The sequence below is a fragment of the Poeciliopsis prolifica genome, unplaced genomic scaffold, assembly GCF_027474105.1.
Source record: "Poeciliopsis prolifica strain line A6 unplaced genomic scaffold, Auburn_PproV2 SCAFFOLD044, whole genome shotgun sequence".
Taxonomy (NCBI): Eukaryota; Metazoa; Chordata; class Actinopteri; order Cyprinodontiformes; family Poeciliidae; genus Poeciliopsis; species Poeciliopsis prolifica.
In genome coordinates this window covers 3,249,779-3,257,459 of record NW_026562419.1, presented here as the reverse complement: position 1 = coordinate 3,257,459, position 7,681 = coordinate 3,249,779, and the positions used below count along the sequence as shown (strand labels likewise).

The window sequence follows — 7,681 nt, the reverse complement described above, 5'->3', positions numbered from 1 at the left end:
TGATTTTAATGCTACAAAACATTTTTTCTTTCATTTAATACATATATTGTGAAGCTTTCCTCGTGTTACAGAACCATTTCAGAACCATTTCAGAACCATTTCAGAGCTGCTGACTCAGGTTCGCTGCAGTCTGAAGTTTGTAGGTGAAGCAGCTGCTGCTTCACCAGCAGGGGGCGCCACCTTCTGAAACCCTCCAGGCCTCCAGGTTTCTGTGGCTCAGCCTCTGAGCTCTGACAGTCCGCTGTGTCTCTGCAGCTCAACGACTCGCCGTTGACCCTCAACGGCTCGGTTCAGACGGGTCGCGGTGTGAAGCTCTCCAAGGACCAAACCGGAGTCACTGTCCAGGTGTCCCTGTCCAACTTCTCTGCTTCTGTCTTCTTTGACGGCTCCACGGCTCAGATCCACCTGGAAGGTACGGAGCATCGTTTGGTTCCTGAGGAACGCTGCTGTCCTGCAGTCTGACGCTGATCGTCTCTCTGCGTCCTGAACCCGTCCAGAAGATTCCTCGTCATATTTATCATGCTTTGAAGGTCTAGAGATGAAGTGACCAGAGAAAAGGGGAAACACATAGAACCGGTTTTATACTAAATTCCAACACAGAGCCTCCATGTGCAGCCTCAGACATCACATCTTTAGTTTGTCATTAGTTTCTGGAAAATAATGACATTGAAGGAGGATCTTCTTCCTGTTTGCTCAACTCACATAAATCAATCACTTACATAATAAATTAACTAACTCAATCATTTCCATTTGCACGATTTATCGATATGAAAAACAAATTAGCTTACAGAGGCTTCATGTTTCATTTTATTTGTTGTTTCTGTTGTTTGTTCATTTTGGAAACTTAAAATGTTTTCCAGTTTTAAATGTTCACTAGAATTTAAAGTTTGTTGATCTCTGAGAATATGTTCTGGCATTATTATGCCATTATTACCATTATGTTACTTAAAAATGGCCGCCAAACAACAATATTATTGTTCACCTCATTGACTTCTGGGACAGTTTTTCATCCAGCAAACTGTTACCATGACAGGCGCAAACAGAACCCAGCTGTTGGTTCATTCCTGCAGCTGGTAGTTTGTGGTCCAGAACCAGAAGGTCTCCCGGCACCAACCTGCTGCGGCGCCGCGCCGTCAGTCCTCCTGCAGCAGGGCGCTTCTTTTCTCCAGCAGCCAATAGGCTGCGATCCTGCTGGCGTAGATCACATAAGACCAGGACAGAACCACCAGACCCAGTAGGACCTGCAGGACAGAGACGGGTCAGGACAGTCCAGACGTGAAGCATGTTTAATCCAGACTGCAACAAGATTTCACCCCAGATCAGGTATGAGGTCAGCAGTTTTCACAAGTTTAGGTTCTGATCCAGGATTTATTCAATCACGTGTAATTATTATACCACAAACAATCAATTGTTTTTCCTCAGGTTGTTTTTGTTTAAAATAGTGGAGAGTTGCTTTAAAACGGGAAGGAGAGGATGGAGTATAATAAGTATTTCAGTCTATAAATCAGAGCAGATTAAAGAGGCTCAAGTTACAGAAAAACTGCGGAATTGCCCTTTAGCCATTTACAAATCGTAAGCTAACTTCCGCTTCGTGCTCGCCTCAAACGATGCTACAACTCACAAATGTACATAGAAACAGTTGATTGATCAGTTTATTGATCAGCACATCCAGGTTCTGAGATGTTTTTCTCTCCATTTCCACATAGATTTCTTGATATTTTCTTCTCTCTCTGGTCATTTTAAATGTGAAACTGTCCCCTGTGTCCCAGATATAAACAGAAAACCCTTCAAGTCTGAAGCAACATCATCTGAAAGCAGGTAAAGCTGTTTCACCGCAGAGTAAATCCTGTCCACGGTCCTCCGGCTCAGAGTCTCCATGTTTACTCGGACGGTCCCGCTTCTTCTTCGGCTGATTTCAAACACCGTTTCAGCCGCCAAGACGCCATCTTGTGTCAAAGAGGGTAAACTGTAAGTTAAAGATTTGTTTACAGCTTAAACATCAGCTTCTTAAATATTTTCCCTTTGACATTATTATTATTGTTATTTTACATTGAAACACTGACCGTTAAACTGGCTTTTAAATGCTCCGGTGCTCTGAGAAAACTGCCTTTATGGAGCAGTTACAGAAGACTACAGTCGTTACTATGGTAACTAAAGAAAGGGGTCGGAAGAAGATGTCTCACTTCGAGCTAGTTTTACTTGGAAAATAAAATAAAATTGACTGACTATTTAGGATAAATAATTAAAATACTACAAAAAAGATACAAACTATTGTGGTGTACACTGGATGTAAGAAACCTAAAATATTTCTTAAACTTATTCTCGAACATATAAAAACAATGGCGCCATTAGGCTAAATTAAGAGTTTCGTTAACATCACGTTGACTCCAAAACTTTATCAATAAAGAACAAATAAACGTAAACTACCATGGAGAGTTATGTAACAATAAAGATGTGATAACAGAAACAGCCAAATGGTTGAATTACATAATATTATACAACATTGATAAATTTCTTGTGTTAGTGAGCCCTCCTTAAACTTTGACGATCTTTGACACAAGGAAGGAGTTGACGTCTGTTGGTTTCCCATCATGCCCCGCTGTTTGGGTTGTAGCTGGAGTTAGGACAACAGCCGATTCAGCGCTGATGTTTGGGTTCCGAACTTTGCACAGGTTCTGAACGGATCTGGATCTGGACGTTTGAGCTGGGGACGCCGGTCCCTCTCTGCTGAAGGTGGATGCCGCTGCCGGCGCGGAGAAGAAGGAAGAAAGGCCCGGATGAGGAGGAGCGAGCTGCGGGTTTTTCAGCTGAGGTCTGTGGAGCTAACAGAGTTAGCATGGTAACAGAGTGTCAGTCAGGCAGGGAATACAGTTATGGTTTTAAATACGTAACGACTCCGATTGCAGTTACATGTACCAGTATAGAGATTAACTTTAATTAGTGTAAAATAGTGACGTATTGTTAAATGCTGTGTCTTTAAGTATTTACAGGTTAGCTTGATTGTAGCTCGTTAGCTTTAGGCTAACAGGAGTTGTTCGTTCAGTTTGTGTTTAATATTCATAACAATCTTGAATCTGAGAAATTCTGACCTCAAAGGGGAGTGTAGATTTTCCAATGTGAGTTAGGATGTGTGATTGTGTTCCTCTGAAAAGCGGTGGTTCTGTTCTGGTTCTGATCAGGTTAGTGCACAGAGAGAACTTTAAACACAGTAGATTAATATGCAACCAAAACATACAACAAAACCTTACATACCTGCATGGAATGTAAAATTTAAGTTCAAATCTAGGGATGCACTGATGTGAAAGTTTGGGCCGATATTGATATCCAATAAAAAATATTGCTATTAAGGTTGGTAACTAATATTTACTATATTCTACATATTTTATATTTATGTATATATATTTATATAGCCCTACCATACAGCTGGCACACAGCTACCTTCTTTATATCCCTGAACCTCCCACAGTCCTGCGCTGCATGACGCTCACAAAACGATACGATGTAAATGATCATCGGTTGTTAATATTGGCCCGGTTATATTTATCATATCGATACTGATGCCTCTATAGACCTGTTGCGCTGTGACGTTTTGTCGCTGTAGATGAAAAGTAAATGAATCGTCATGTGCAAATTTTACGGATGTAAACAATAATAAATGTGTTTCTATCATACATCCCTATTAAAAACAGATAAATACTTTAAAGTGCTAGTTTTCCCAATGTGGATGAAATGTTCTGCGTTCCGGACGTGATGCTGAGCCTCTGGGTCTCCGTCTTCAGGTGATGGCGCCGACTCGGATGAAGCTGCGTCGGCGGAACACGGCGGCTGCATCCGCTCCAGCAGGAGGCGCTCTGGAGGGAGACTCAGACAGAACCAGAGAGAGCCGACGGAGCAGCAGAAGGAAAAACGGAGGCAAGGCATCAGCCCCCGCCGCCCCCGCCTCGTCTCCTCCCTCCACCTCGTCCGGCGCCGCCAGACCCGCCATGGCAGCCGAGGCATCGCCCGACTCCAAGTGTCCCATCTGCCTGGACCGCTTCAATAACCTGGCGTACCTGGATCACTGCCTGCACCGCTTCTGCTTCCCCTGCATCCAGGAGTGGTCACACAACAAGGCGGAGTGTCCGCTCTGCAAGCAGCCATTCGCCTCAATCTTGCACTCAGTGCGCGCAGAGGACGACTTCAAGGAGTACACGCTGCAGCCGCCGCCACGCGCCGCCAACCAGCTCACCGCTAGCACCTTCCTCACCACCGTGGCCGCCATGACGGCGGACGGCGCGCAGCACCACCTTCGGCTGATGCTGAGACGGCACCTGGTGGCGGCCGACAGAGACGCCGTGCGGCGGCGGCGCAGGCGTGAGCGGGCGAGCGGCGGTCGACCGACCGCGTCGGGGAGTGGGAGTTTTTCATGCACTCTCCGCCGCTGCCCGTGTCGCCGTACCACCTGGACATGTCGGAGCTCATCATGGACAACATGCGGGTGGAGGAGGTCGCCGAGGAGATGATGAGGAGAGACGAGGAGCGGCGGCAGGCGTTCAGCGAGGAGCTGGCCGGCCTGCGGGGCGCGGCGGCCCCCAGCGCCCGCGCATCACGCCGCCTCATGTGCCGCCTGGCGGTCCGGCAGCGGCTGCAGCGGGAGGGCGGCACCGTCCAGATGAGGGAGAGGGAGGTCGCAGCGTTCCGCAAGGCGCTCTACCAGAGCGGGATCCGGGTGCGGGGCGTCAGCGGTAACCAGGGGCGACCTCGCAGCGTCGCACCGGAGACGTTCCGCCGAGGCTCCGGCCACCTGACCCGGCTGAACGGCTGGCTGCGGCGGGAGCTGGCGGTGCTGCTGGGCCCGCACGCCCCGCTCAGCGACGTGGTGCTGCGCACCATCACCGCCCGAGTCCTGCGCAGCGGCCTGGAGGACGCCGCCGCCCTAGAAGAAGACCTGCGGCCGTTCCTATTGGCCCGCACAGAGCACTTTGTGCATGAGCTGGTGAGCTTCGGCCGCTCCTCGCTTAGCATGGAGAGCTACGACCAGCTGGCCGTGTACGAGCCGCCCGCCGCCGCCATGGAGCTGGAGCCGCTCAGCAGCCCCTCCGACGGCAGCTCCGTCATCGCCATCTCTGAGGAGGAGGAGGAGAGAGGAGGAAGAGCCGAGGCAGTGACAGGAAGTCACAATGATGTAATTCAAACAGGAAGCAGCCTCAGCCTGTCCGGCTGGGACGATGAGACGCCGGGACCGTCGTACACCTCGGCAGAGCCGCCACTTTCACTCACCACGCCGCCGCTCAGCCCGGCTCCTCAGCAGCCGACCAATCAGGAGGGAGCAGAGCCGCGCGGCGAGGAGGAGGAGGAGTGCCTGATCGTCGGGTACAAGAAGCCGATCGCTGAGAAACTCCGGAGCTGGTGCAGCTGTCCTCCGACAGCGAGGAAGTTGAGGGAGAGAAGAAGAAAGAGGAGGAGGAAGTGGAAGTTGGCTCAGCAACGGTTGATAAGACTCCGCCCCCATCTGCTCCCTATTTACCCATAATCCCTCCCTCCACTTCAGGAGCCTTCAGGGCGGAGCAGCAGAAGGAGGCGAACTCCCGCCGGCGGTCCGGTTCCTGGTCAGAAAGTTCTGGACGAAGCAGGAAGTCGGTCTGCTCCCTCAGCCCAGCTCCGCCGGAGCGCCGCCAGAGGGACAGGAAGCAGCAAAGCGAACGGCGGAGGAAGAAGAAGCAGCGTGGGCGGGACCGGAGCAGAGAGCCTCATGGGAAGAGCGGCACCTTCTGCAACCCCAACCGCTCCATCTTCCCCCCCATGATGTCCCGCTGCTCGCCGTCACCATTCGACTCCAGCCCAGACTCCGCCTCCTCGCCGCCGAGCCCGCCGGACTCCGGCTGGGAGCTCCGCTTCAGCCAGGTGTCCCCCCTCACCTCCTCCGCCTCCTCGCCCTCCCGCTCCTTCTCCCCGCTCTGCTCCTCCCCCGGGACGCCGCCCTCCCCGCCCTGCTCCCCCGAGCGGCCGCATCACGTGGAGAAACCCGGCGGGAAGAGGAAGTACAAGAGCCGCCACCTGAACAGCAGCAAGGACCTGACATGGAGGCCGAGCCGCGGCCGGCAGCGCGCGACAGGGAGCGCAGGAAGCGGCTCCGCAGGGAGGCGGAGAGGCGGGACAACAGTCTGACGACAGGAAGCAGGTCAGAAACACTTCCTGTTGGAGGGGGAGGTGGCGTTTATGGTGTTGGATGGGTCCATCCGTCCTAACTGGGTTGGACGTGTTGAGTCTTTTCCGGTGTTTTTCCATCTTTTGTGCTGGTTTTCGGTCCCAGCAGTAAAACGGTTTCTGGATCTTTGTTCTGACCAGCAGGAGGTCCAGAGACGACCGCAGTCCCAGCGTGGAGATCGTCTACGAGGGAACCATCGACTCCGCGCAGCCGTCCGCCCACAAGCGCCGCCGGAGACGCCACCGGAGACGCCACCGCAGGGCGCAGGTCACCAGGTGAGGTCACATGACAGGAAGCAGGTGAAGTTCAAAGAGCTTCTGATCAGAGGAACTGTGTTTGTTTCAGCAGAACCCGGTCCAGACGCTTCTAAACACTTTTCATGTCAGAATAATCTGAAAATGAATCATTTTCAAATATGAATCCTCAAAGGACGTTTCTACAACTAAACTTTAAATGCTTCACATTCTGACAGAAAGTAAAATTTATACTATTCCACAGGTGGCAATGAAGCACAGCTAGATGGAGCAGGATGTCAGAAAAGCATCATTTAAAACTCCAGGCTCTTAAAGTCATAACATCTTAAATAAATGAACGTTTGAGCACTGAATTGCCTTCAAGTATATTTTTTTGATCTTCTTGGCCCAATATGGCGGCGCCTGCTGGGGGAGACAGGCAGCCAATCAGAAAGAGACTCGTTAGCTGGAGGACACAGAATCAAAAGGACAACAAAAAGCCACAAATAATTTATAACATCTTTTCATTTAAGATGAAGAAAAACATTTCTTGCCTGATGAACTTTTTCTAAAAGAGCCAATCATTGGCAGCCATTTTGTTCTACTTTATAGCCTCAAACATCTGGGACGTTTTGGTCTCCATACGTTTCTGATCAACAGGATCTTGAGGGAAGTTCTTGTTTTGTTGCTGAGAATAAAAACAGAACAGAAAACATTGGACCCAAACGGGTCGACCCGCTTTGTTTCAGTGAACCTCACAGAAGCTGGAGGGAGGAGCCCTGAGAGGTCCGCTCCTTTTTTAGGTCGGTACTGTGACTGTGTCGCAGCAACTACAGTCCCACAGACACAAACGCCTCATCACAAACGTTCCTGTTTGTGATGCATCGTCTCCAGTAGAATTAGAACTGAACACAGTATTTCCAGATTGATTTAACGTATTGATGTTTTCATTGAACGAAGAAAAATGTTTAGGAGGTTTGAACATTATTTGGAATTTGTCACAATAAAAATAAATCGAATTATTATCATGACAAGAAATGTATCAGGATGAATGACAAGCGATGCGATAAGCGCTCCACCTCAGAACTTTGGGCTGACGGTGTTTAAGGTTCGATTCCCTGCCTGACGGTGTTTAAGGTTCGATTCCCTGCCTGACGGTGTTTTCTGTCTCAGCTCTCCGGTCATCATCACCCTGGACAGCGACAGTAGCCATGATGACGGCCAGAAGAAGACCAACAGCGGCAGCAGCAGCCCCCTCAGC

General features: G+C 50.2%; 1 pseudogene; it reads left to right on the top strand.

Moving 5' to 3' along the window:
• Positions 1-1,106: 1,106 nt before the first annotated feature.
• On the top strand, positions 1,107-7,267 carry LOC129376707 (E3 ubiquitin-protein ligase Topors-like; annotated as a pseudogene).
• The last annotated feature ends 414 nt before the right edge of the window (positions 7,268-7,681 follow it).